The sequence below is a fragment of the Meleagris gallopavo genome, chromosome 10 (genome assembly GCF_905368555.1).
Source record: "Meleagris gallopavo chromosome 10, MGAL_WU_HG_1.1, whole genome shotgun sequence".
Classification (NCBI taxonomy): Eukaryota; Metazoa; Chordata; class Aves; order Galliformes; family Phasianidae; genus Meleagris; species Meleagris gallopavo.
Window position 1 is genome coordinate 5,933,279 of NC_139413.1, and position 12,685 is coordinate 5,945,963.

Consider the following 12,685-nt stretch of genomic DNA (forward strand, 5'->3'; position numbering starts at 1 on the left):
CCAGATGGACTATCTGTTGGACACTTTGATTATGAAACCCTTTAAGGCTGCTAGTTCTTCCTGCCATGCTTCCATGTACCTATCTGTTACTTTATGACTACCATTCTTTTCATTAATACCCATCCTAACAAACTCAATGAGCAGTCTTCTAAGGGTATCACTTATAACTCTACTGAAACTAAGATCTGTAAAATTTCCAGAACGTCAGTTGACTGATTGAGTCTGATGTCTTGCTTGTTTATTTGTTTATTTTAGTATGCCTGTCTTTAAAAATATGTTCCAAAGCTTTGCAACCAGTACACTTAGACCAGCGGACCTGTATTTCCTTGCACTGTGGATTGTGTTTCACCTGGGACAGTTGGTAGAAGAATACTGCAGCTTTTCTCCTTGAGAGACAAAATACATTGCTTTGAGAAACTCAATGGAAATCTTCTTGATATATAGCAATCTTTGGGGCTGCTGACTCAGATTTTCTCTTGCTCTGGTCTGGATGGGAAGAAACTGCTTATGGTAATGATGAGGAACTGAACGCAGTAATTCACACTCTTGTGACATAGCAGCATTTTTTCCTTTGATCTCATCGATAAGTTGCACCCTGAAATACAGCCTGTGGTTCCAGACCATGGGCTTTCCTTATTTGCTTCTTGCCCAGCCATGAACTGGTTTTCTCTGATTTTTGCTTTTCTATAGGAACTGATTGCGTTCCCGTTCTTCTTCCAGCACTTCCAAACATGCAATCATATTTCCTCAGGCTACTTTTTCCATTAGTGCATGTTTCATATAAGCCTTTGTTTTCTTCGATCACGGTTTACGAGTTCATATCCATGAAGGTTTTCTTGCCCATAACCATTGCCTGTGCACGTATGCATGTTATCTGTGTGGGGGTTTAATGAAGCATGTGAGTTTATAGACATCTGTGAATTCAAAGTGTGCTAATTTATGCACAGGTTTAGTCTCTATTTCTAATAGTCTCTAGAATTAGAATTCTAATACTAGATTCTTTTAGATTTCTAAATACTAGATTCTTTTAGAACTCTAATTCTAGAGACTATTAGACACAAATGAGAATTATTTAATTTGGAATATGTAATTATTAATTGAAAAGTCTGCACCTTATTGGATGCCTTGTCATCACCTCACATCTTAAAATGCGTAGTATCTAGAAAACTGTGTTGTTAACCTTTTCATGTGAAAAACCAGTACTTTTTCTGTGTTTGCATGGGTCTTTGTTTGCAGTGATTAATGGTCCACTAACAGTGTCCAATACAGTGCAGTGTACAAAGTGCCTTTGATGCCAGACATTCTACAGTACTGTGCAGAAACTAAAGCTAATAGTGGTAAGCCTGAGAGGACTGGAATGTTTTCAATTTACTTTTAAACAAATGACTTTATTGTGCCATTCTCACATGGGAGTAAATTCCACAGCCTTGGTGCCACATTAGACAAAACTTTTTTACCTGCTGATTTCTGTTTATACTGGGAGAAAAGAAATTAACCTTAGTTAGGAACAGGGGGGAAATAGGACGTAACTATTAAACTTGGTGGGAATTGTTCCAAGAGCTTCACTGAGAGCAGAGTTGGATGCAGTTGTACAGGATGTAGCTGCAGGATGATTTGTGGTGCAGAGAGGAGTTAAGGAATTCTGTATTCCTGGAAATCAAACTCAAGAAGAGCGCCTATAGGAAAAGCTTTAAAAATGGTTCTGCCTTTTCTGCAGCGTAAGGAAGCTCTTGTTGTAGTCTGATTAAATGCTGGTGGAGTTCAGGAGGAAGATGCCTAGTGACTTCAGCTGGAGATAAATGAGGCCAAATTCCTGAAGGTAACAATTCTCAAATAAATAATGAGCATCTGTGGGGAAATACAAATGACATCCCTTGAGCTATAGGAGCAAAAGTATCTCAGAGTGCATCACTTTGATGTGGCAAAGGTTTTCAGGAGGATAGGAATGAATGAGTCTTTAATGCTTACAGGATGGTATAGATCCATGGATTTGTAAAAAATATGCAGGTATTCCTTAAGTAAAGGAACACGAATCCCTTCAATGTTGCTCCAAGTGGGAAAGCCTCTGAAGCTAATATGTGCATCATAGTCTTCTAATAATACAGATTCCACTTCAGAAGGTCCTTTTTGATCAGTACCCAAGGGTACATTAATTACTAACAGAACTAGTAATACTAGATTCTTTTTTAAAAGGCTCACTCGGTCCTTTTGTACTAAACCTTTTTTTTTTCATTACTAGGCTTTAGTTTGGTGAATACTGTGGTTTTTATTGCTTTACAAATCCATAAGCAGTCAAGAAAAAATTTAAGTTTTGACTAATGTTTTTATTTTCACATTGGCCATTTACAATTCATTAGAATTTTATGTTCAGCCACTACCTGGAAATCCAAATGGAAAAAAAAAAAAAAAAAAAGGTAAGAAAAAGGCAAGTTTAGGTGATACTTAGATGAATGCAACTGCACAACTTGGGCAAGTAGATGTACTCACTTGAAAGTGGCTCTTAGAGCCTTTTGTTTTTCTCTGATGCTCCAAACCTCCTTCTGGTCTTTTCCAAAAATAATACATCTCTTTTGCTCGCCACTATGCCACAGCTTCCTGTAAAGCCTTTCTTCATTTACAAAATGAACAGTGTAAGTGGTGCACATTATTTTGCTGTATCCTTGGAACCCTGATGCCTTTACTGCCTCTGCTTGGACCTCAAAATGAGTTCCACCTTCCAGAGGAAGGCACTGCAAAAGTCTACAAGACTGTCACGAAGGATAGAGAAGAGGGCCTCGGAGCTATTTCCATTTTGGCTTGTAAAGCATGAAAATTCTGTCCTGTTTTTTTCTCCTCAGTGGTAGCTTTTGTCCTTTACTAAAATGATATGGTGTATGTTGACTGTGATTGAAAAGAAACCAGTGTGAGTGTAGGGGACAACAGCTTTCCCGTAGCCAAGTGCTGCTACAAATCAGACTGGGATCAGGAGCATCACTTGGCAGTGCTGAGAAGCCTGTGGGGCAAAGGCAGCACCACTTCCTCCCCAGGTAATGCTTGTGAGGAGGGGATGTCAGTGGGGCCAGGCTGTTCTAGCTTTCTAGGCTGGGTAGAGTAAGGAGAAATCCTGCGCTTTTGTCTCAGGTTCCTCAAGTTATCTCTGACCCGCTTGCTTCCTGCCCATCTGGAAGCGCAGGCCTCTGGCTTGCAAAATGTCCTGGGAAAAGAGAGGAAGAGGAGGGAGTACACTGCTAGGGAAGCATCTGATCCCCTTTGTCTCCCAACTACCTGTGGACATGGGAATATATCTGTGCTTAAAGGCTGCTCCCTGGGGGGCCCCACTTTGGCAGCACACCGGTAGGGAGCACATGTGCTGAAGCCAGAGAGTGTCTCAAATGAATTGCTATTTGAGTCTCACCATGCAGGTCTTAATAACCCATGAGCCTTAATATGGCTGTAAGGCTATAAATTCAGGGATTTTACCTCAAAGTCTTTGTGTGTGTTTAAAAATAGCTCACCCATCCTCATTTTATCACTTCATATACTCTGACACAATTTTGGAACATGACTCCATTCCATCCAGCACAGGGGAATGCTATAATTAAGAATCAGTTTTGAAAGGCTGTTCCCTCCTCGCTTAAGGCAGAATAAGGCTGTATGTATTTTGCAGGAGATTATAAACAATTCATCAGCTAAAATTAGCAGTAAAAAGGGAGCCCCAGTTCTTTCCTGTGCTGTGGTTTGTACCACAAAGACTCAGTGTTTTTAAATCATGACAGAGCTCTCGAAAAACCTTGAAAGCGTATTGTGTGTGTGTCACTTTGGCTCCGTTTGGAATAGTCTCACCTCTAAGCCAGAAGGCCATGGGTTCGAGTTCCTCACCCGCCCTTGGATTTAGCTATCTCACAGTAAATTTATTGCAGAAAACATTTTAAAATAGAACCAGGGGGGGAGAAGAATAAAACTTTGCATCTGTAGCTGTATTGCAAGGTGTTCAGATGTGGGGGTGACATGATAAACCACTGCTTGGACTGCCCATCTTTGCTCAGCAGCCAGCAACCCTCTGAACAGGGAGAGGAGAGCCCTCGTGTTGTGGCAGCTTTTTTACCTCTTGACAAAAGAATTTCTAATCTATACGTGCGAGTGTGAGTGACTGCTCCATGTCTGAAGGAAGTCTGCCTTTTCATTGCGCTGCCACAGGGACAGGGTTCCTTGTGTTCGTGGTGCAGTGCAGGAGCCAAACAATCGGAGAAGTCAGGTGGTTTTACTGTACCTTTTGCTGCTGATCAGCGTGCTACAGGTCACTTCAAAGCTGATCTGCAGAAATAGACGGCTGAAGCGCTGGGTTAAGGTTGTTGTAGCACCAATAAATACAGGTGGTCTCAGTTGTACAGCTCAGCTCCATCCTGTGTCTGCTTGGCCCTTGGGGCAGGGTGCTGTCTCTGGTGCCCTGAAACTTCACCAAATAGAGAAAATCAAACTGATTTAAGGTTTAAACTTTACAGCTTATTGTTGTTTTTTGCCAACAAGAGTATGATCTTATGAAGTATTTGTTCAGAATCTCACTGGCTCTTAAATATAATTTGATTTTCTTTTAGGAAGAAAGAAAAAGAATCTTTCTTTCTATAGTTTTTCTTTCTTTCTACTAGTTTTATAGAATGCTAAGAAAGGTTTGGGCCTCTTTATACAAAATAGAAGCCACGCCAAAAAGCAGTACCTAATTTAATTTGATCTAGGGTTATAGGTAGCATAGTTGCTCACAACTCCGTTCTTTTCTTGAGAATAATTTTGCCCAGCAATGTTCAGTTTCTGTTCCTGTCGTATGAAACCCAAGTGCTCCTTTATGGGTGAATTTCTTTTTTTGAGCTGTATTTGTTACACTTCAGTAAAGCTCTCTGTGTTTTCAGATTCCTCTCCTGTTCTGCAGTTCTGCCACAGGAATGCTGCAGCTTAAATTTTCACTTTCAAAGTTAAAGGACTTCTTAAATGGGGAGTTTACATGGTGGGGATCGGTGGTGCCCTCCTGGGATAACAGCTTCTGCCAGGACTCATAGACCAGAGTGACTTTGCCTGACAGACTGCTTATGGCAAACCCATTCCTAAGACCTGAGTTATCAAACAATCTTCTGAGCAGAACTTTGGCCAAGGTACCTCTGGCTAACATCTAACTAACATCTGGGAAAGGTAGATCTATCCGCGTAAGATTCTGGTTCTTCTTGTAAGTTCACTTGCTCAATTAGATTAAATACTACCTGCTCTTGGTTATTATTTTTTTCAGATGGCCAATTAGTGTGGGTTCTACAGAGACTATGAAACTTGGGGTGAGAAACAGGGGATAATCCATCTTGTCATGGCAGGAATGTTGACCCATTTAGTCACATCTGGGATTCGGGTGGGGTGGTCTGTGCAAAGCCTGAGCTGGTAATAGTCTGTCAAAACGAGGGGTAATAGCTGGGCTAGCCAGCTAGCCTGGGAGGGAGGTGTCTACTTGACAGATTTCCCTACTAAGATGTGGTCTATTCTGGGAGAAAAAGATTGAGAATCCTTCCCATAGAGTCTGGCTTAGTAGTATTGACTGAATGCAAGGCAACGGGGAAAGGAAATGGTGCTGCTCTGGAGCACAGTGATCCAACTGTGTGAAATCAGTGTGGGTGCTATTAAAATGCCATCTTCCTCTCCCTTCCCCTTTCCTTCCTCCCTCCCTCCCCCCTTTGCTGTCAGCCTGGCTGAGGAAAAGTCAAATAACGTACGACTGTGTTCCTTGGCATCACAACTGCAATTTCCCTTTAGGGGCTTCAAACTTGAGAATGAGAGGTTTTAAATCTTGCTGATTCGTGCTATTCCAGCAAGCATATGTGTGAGGAGAAAGAACAATACCAGCTCAAAACAGAAATCACAAGTGAGAAATCATTGCTGCTAACTCAGGTGTTGCAGAGGCCAGTTGGAAAAATCAGACGCTAAGAAAAGTAGGAAATAGCTTTGTTTAGAGCTGGGAAGGTTAATGAGAATGAATTAGAAAGCACTCTCTGTGTTTTCAGCCCCCAAGGATTTGAGCAAAGTTAGAGGAATTTATTTACTGATTATCCAGACTATACAACTGGCAATAAGATTAAGTGAGGAATTTTGGAACATGCTGACATTTCTTATTTGCATCATTTACTATGGAGATCATTTGTCGGTACTGCACTGGGTTTGTGGTGAAGCAGGGCTTAGTCTGGCCCAGGAGACAGCTCTGGTACTTCTCATGACTCGGGGAGCATGGGGGTGAAAACAGTTCAACATCCTCTTTCGCCTCTCAGAGAGGAAACTCTCAGAGAGGAAACAATTTTGTCTAGGTGCTTATCAGTGGGGAGTTTCAGAATATTTTCCTAGACATCATCAATTATGGAAAAAAGTGCAGTTCTAGGGGACACATTGCATTAGATCAGATAAAAATGAAAGACGAGGCTGTAATTTATAGAGTCCCTGCATTGGATACTGTACAGAGCTCCTCCATTGCGAGGCCTCCCCCAGGTCCTTCCCTCCCAGGGTGCAAGGAGATACACATTCTGCCCTGCTCCTCTCTGTATGCAGATTCATTTAAACCAGCCTGGAAAGCTGGCAGAAATGAAGGGAGACCATGGAATAGGAACTTGGTACAAGATCTAGGAATAAAATTGTGGTTTTTATTCTTATTGTTCTCTCTTCTACCTCTAAAATGACCACATTTGTGAAAAGCACACAACTCTTCTATATACACAGGCACAAGAAGTCATAAACTATGTTTTAAATGCATAATTTTGGGCAAAATATTTTTCAAGTTTTGCCGTCACCAATGCACCATCCACACACTGCACACTTACTGTGCCTTTTTCTAACCCCATGAGGTAGTGCAGTCCTCCAGCCAAAGCTGATGCACTGTTGCTGGAACAAGGAAAGCTTTGTTAGTCACCCTGTGTTGCATAGATACTGCTAAGCAAAAGTCCTGAGTATCAATCATTTCTGCCAATGTTTGGAGAACAGTCGCTTAAGAACAGTTTTGGTAAGGAGGAAAATACAATGAAAATGAATGGCAAGGTGTTAATTTCAGTCTTCATGAGGACTCTTACTACTCTTCTGATCAGCGCTGTAAGTCCTATCTTCTCTGGTAGAAGCTGCAAGACTTCTGTTTGTTTCTGTTTTGGGTGGAACTACAAGCCATCACCAATAGCCCTAATCTTCGTATCTGGCTGATGCCTGCACCCATTGATTGCATCCTCCAACAGCAACCTCTCTTGATTCTGCTCTCTTTACAGATAATGCCCAGTGCTGCTTTAGGCTATTGTCTTTGGGGTTTGCTTCATGTGCCATGTTACAAAAGCACAGTTACATCTTCTGAGCTGATCATCACACTTGGAGTCTTTATCATGATTTTAGTTCCTGGGTAATTCACTGCCATTTGAGACTTCACAAAGCCCACTGACCTTCTTCTGCACTAAAATAATGGCAAATGCTACATCAATGATATCTCCCATCTATGTATTTCTTTTCTAATGTGCTCCCATAAATATGAGGCACTTCATCTGTTGTTATGACAAGGAAATTCTTTGACTGAAAAGTTTGCAAATTCCAAAGTAGTATTTGTTTTATAAACAAAGGTGCTGTTTTCCTTATGCCAGCCTCTTTCTGCTTTTGCTTGTCCAGCAGCCTGTTCTGAAAGGCATGAGGCAGCTGTTGGCCCGGACTCAAAACTTGAGTGCAAGGAGGGTTATGTAAAAGTTCTTTGTGTTAGCGATGTACATGGCAGCAAATGGTGAAATTGGAGCATGGATTCTTTGAGGGGAGATTGCTAGTCGTGGCGATGCTTTAGCTTTTTGTTTTTTATTTACTCGGTTTTTGTAAAGAACAAACAGTAGAGTAGAAGATATTGCTGTTGGTTTTTTTGTATTGTCAGAAACGCTCTTTCCTGTTGCAGCGTTGCCAGCTCGTAATTTCATGCTGCTTTGCACCCAGTGTCACCCAATGGATGGAAGGGCTGCAAGAGGTTGTCCAGCTCTTTTCCCTGCCTCGAAGCAGGATTTCTGCTCCTCTGTTTCCTCCAACCACTCTTAAAAATGTGCCACAAATTTCTGATATTGTAACAACTGAACTTGGACATATAATTCTTGTACTGATTTCATAATAGCAGGACATTGTTGACTAATATTCTGTTTATATTCCACTGCAGATGCAGTTCGCTTTCTGCGGAAGAGCTACTTAAGTGGCCATTCTCATGCTGTGTGTTTATAACTGATTTATTCCTAAGTCAAATATTTTCTATTCATAATGGGTTTCATTTAGATTTTAAACTGTTTCTCTAGATCATTGTGAATTCTCGTCCTGTCATCTAACATATTCACATTCTCTTGAGTTTCTTCTCATCTGTAAGTGTAATAAGCATAGGCTGTAACCCACCATCCTGAGCATTAAAGCATTAATAATTACATTAACTAATACATCCCATATGAAGTGCCCTTTATAAACTTTTCCAGTTTGACAGCGAGCCACTGACAGCTTTTCTATGGAAATGTGCACCCAATCCAGTAATTGCAAAGGGAGCACACTTCCTTTTATGAAAACGTCATTCGAGATGGTGTTAAAAGCTTTGCTGAAGTCAGAAATATGTGGCATCTGACTTTATACCTATAAGATCCAAATCTCTGCTCTAAAAGGAAATTGGACCGAGTTGACGTGATTACTTGACATCCTCGTTGGTTGTTCCTTGTCTCTTTTTGTTGAGTGCTTTGTTTCACAGTCTTAACCAGGAGTAGACCTGCCTTCATTCCCTGTCGCTTGTTTTTAAGTCTAGAAGAACTTCCTTCAGCTGCACTAAGCTGAAAAATGGCTGAAGTTTACAAAAACTACCCAAAGGCTTGCAAACTAGAAGACAAAAGTTACTCTGGATGTGTCAGAGTTCTGGTAATATATCATTCCTGTCAGTCTCATAGTTTCAAATCAGATTCTTGATTGAAGGAGGCAGGGAGAGAGCCTAGTGTAGATTTTGAACGTTTGGGATCATTAAAGTTATGTAAATATCTGGGGACCGGTATGTGGATTCAGCAGGACATTTTAGCTCGTGGTCTGTGCTATACAATGTCTGCAACCACAAAGAAGAATCCAAGTAGACGATTGTTTCAGTTAATCCAGATAGTTAAATGCTTCTGAATCAAATTGAACTGGCGATCTTCTGCATGGGTGTGAAGTGAGACAGACCAGGTACAAGGGAAACGTGGATCGTAACCTGTGTGTAGAGCAGTGCGGGCTGCGAGTGAAAGCAGCGCTGCTGAAAGGGGCAGCCTGTGGGTGGCTCAGGAAAGGCAGCAGCGACTCACAGTCAGGAGATGCTGAAAGCATGCAGAGTGGCAGTTACCCTCTCTGAGGGGAAAGGACAGCTTCCAAGCTACCCAGGAAATGTTCTTTTTCTGCTGCTTGCTTTGTTGTACATACACAACAGCAATGTATTGTCATTTACTTGTGGTTCCTTCCAGTAAGAAAACCTCCCTGCGTGAAGCTGTCATGTGGCTTCAGAAGTCCTTTGGCAAAAGACACGCTGTGTACATCTGAGGGCATATTAGCTACATTGCATATACAGCATCAGACTGCACCGAAGGGAGAATATCAAGAATCAGTTGAAAAGACTTAAGAGAAAGCAGGGGGCTTTAGGACAGATGCAACTTTCTGAGTGGTGCTGCATTAAAGAAAAATCCTGCTTGGACAGGAGAAGATAAAAGCAGATTATGTGTTCAGCAGTTGTGAATTCAAACATAAATATGAACTGGAGGGAATAACTCGTTTTCAGGTGGTTGTTGTTATGAACTTGCATCTGTAAATGAAAGATATGAAAGTTGTTTTTAAATAATTGCTTCTCACAGCAGCCATGGATTCATTTTGTAGCACACGGAGTATTGCTTTGCTGCTGCTTTGGCTTTTACCCTTTCATCAGTCACCTTCCAGCCTGCTTCCCCTCAGTCATTTTTAATTGAATGCCTTTTTGATTACACAAAATTGGTTGATACACTGTTCTAATGAAAATGCTAGACAAATGCTCCTTCTTGGAACTGACATCAGGAATGTTATACAAGACATTCTTAAATATGCTGGCAGCTGCCCTGAATGTAATGAAATCATGGAAATTAGAAGTATTGCTCTCTGTGTGGCCAGCTCAGGACTGTTTTCAGTGTATTACCCTGCTTTACTGTGAATTTCAGAAGGAATTAATTCTCTTGGATATTTCTCGAGACACTCTTCAACACTCCTATAATTCCCCCAATCAGAAAAATTATCCTGTTGTTCTGAGGTACTGTTCCTTTTTTTGGATTGCATGTAATTACTCGTGCCTCCTTCCCTTTGCACCACATTAAATCTTTTCTCTTGCACCAAGGAGTTTACAGTCTCGAGAAGACTGATAACTTCTCTGGTCAAAATGCATCCGTAGGCTGAAATCCTTTTCCCACTGCAGCTAACAGTAAAATTCCCACAAACTTAAGGGGTTTGAATTTCACATGCAGTTTTCAGTTATCTCTTGTGTGACGCTTTAATTAATCCTAATACGTTTTTAGTACAGAAGAGTGGTTGTAATACAGTAGCAATGCTGTGTATTTGGTGTTTCACTGGCAGCCTGTCCTGCAAGGATCATAAGGCAGCTTATGAAAGGTGAGACCTTCTGCGGAGCTGAAGGAAGAGAGATTATTTTCATTCCTTCAAATACGGAGAACTTAGAAAGGAAGGACTGTCTCTTTACTCTCTGTGGCAATGTGTCCTATATGTAAATGAAAGCACCATCCTGGCTTCCACGTTACCTTCTTCTAGATATTTTTTCTCCTATTTCTTATATCTAGCTCTTTGTATTTTCATCTGATATTCAATTTCACTTTCCACAGGCAAATCTCATTTTCTTTGCTTGATTTTTAGCTCTTGTTCATTCCATAGTTTCTTTGCTGTAGGCTTCAAAAAGCTCCTAAAATGACTGTAGTTGTGTTGGTGCTGGCACCTAAAGCTTTGCCGTTGGGATTAACAAGTTGTGGATGATGAGCACTGAAAGGGGATGGTGACTGCCCTGACCCTTGGGAACAGAGGCACAGAAACCCATTTCTAGGCTTCTTCCTTTTCTGCTCAGCATGCTGATACCTCTTGGCCTCCATTCCAGCTTCTGCCAGCTTGCTGTGCAATGTGTGCAAAACACTGCTGTTACTCGGAGACTTGAGAATGCTTTTTCAGAATGCAGATGGCATGCACTGGGCTGAAGGATGTCTGGAGCTGGAGTTAGAATCACTGTGATGCTTCGGCAGAAACCCAACCATTCTGAAAGAATGGAATGAAAATGGAATGGGGTGCGTCCATCACTTCTATTTGTTATGATGCCCAGCATTAACAAGCAGCCTTGTTCTCAAGTGCTGCTCTTGGCACTGAGCAAAGCCTGATGACTCCCATAGGTGTACTGCAGTAACAGGGAAAGCTGCTAGAAGCAAACATCTCCATTGTGTGTGGTGCGATGCCAACACTTGCATCAAGGTGCTTGCTGGCACAAGAAGCCTTCAGTTGGGATGGCCGGGCATCCCATGCTATGGTCAGGAGCTTTTGTAGTAAATTACTGTAAGTAATTTATTAAAAAGTAAATTACTTTTTAATTTTTAGAGAAAATAAATCAGCAGTATGAAATCAGCTCTATTACAGTTTCAAACAAGACATGGACTCCTGAAGTATTACCCACTTTCTGTAAATGTCACCTGGGTGCCTGTATATAAAAGGTTAAATGGTTTGCAGACGTATCACTCTTTGCCTTTAAGATCAGAGACTAATTACTATTTTTACTTTACATTCTCTTGATGAGGATAATGATAAACATCTGTCACTTTGCTGCTTAGCAAGCTAAGAATCTTACTGCAATCTATCATTTAAACAGAGAGAAAGAAAAAAAAAATTAAAATAAACCAGCAGCAGCAGAAGTAAGAATACATGGACAAACTGTACTTGGTATACACAACAAAGTACTCCAAGTCAGGTTCAGGGTAATTGTGGCTCAGCTTTTTGTGCAAGGAGAGGCCTCTTTGGTGCCATTTGCTTATCCAGCTCCAATGGGCTTTTGCTAACAGGTTGGCTACCAGTTGCAACTGATCGAGGAGTCTGTAAAGGACTGGTGATGTGCAAATTTTAGCTCAGTGCTATGTTGTCAATGGAATTGTGCTGGTAGTGATATCTGGCTGGTATATAACTAGTTTCTATTAGTAGTTCATTAATTTTTGCAAGTAATTACTGTTTCCTCATGCTATCCACAGAACAGATTTAGATTTTAGTTCATGCTAGCATGGCTGAAGTGCTCACTGTCTTAGTTTTCAGGGAGAACTATTATGTGTCAGATCTGTGGAAAGGACATTGCCCTTTTACTTCACAGGTTGAAATTCATTCTTTTGGCGTCTTTGAGCCTCAGAAAGCAGTGTGATTTTTGTCAAAGGGATATTGTTCTTTTATTGCTAAGTTTTCTTAGGTTTGTACAGGCCAGACCAAAGCAAAGTACATACCTTTTAGCTTCCAGTTAAAATTCCTCGTATTTTCTTTAATTAGGTCACCTATTTACATACAAAGAAGTTTTTTTTTCTGTCCAATGGAAAAGAGATCTCTAATATATAAACCAGCTTATGTTATGAGCATTGGAACCAATGATGTTTTTGCTGTTATCCTTCATAAATCCTTTGTTTAGATAGGTGCTATTCAC

General features: G+C 41.0%; 1 protein-coding gene across 8 annotated transcripts in view; it reads left to right on the plus strand.

Annotated features, from left to right (window-relative positions):
• Positions 1-12,685, plus strand: part of DNM3 (dynamin 3) — a 171,464-nt gene that overhangs the window by 131,046 nt on the left and 27,733 nt on the right. The window lies entirely within an intron of this gene.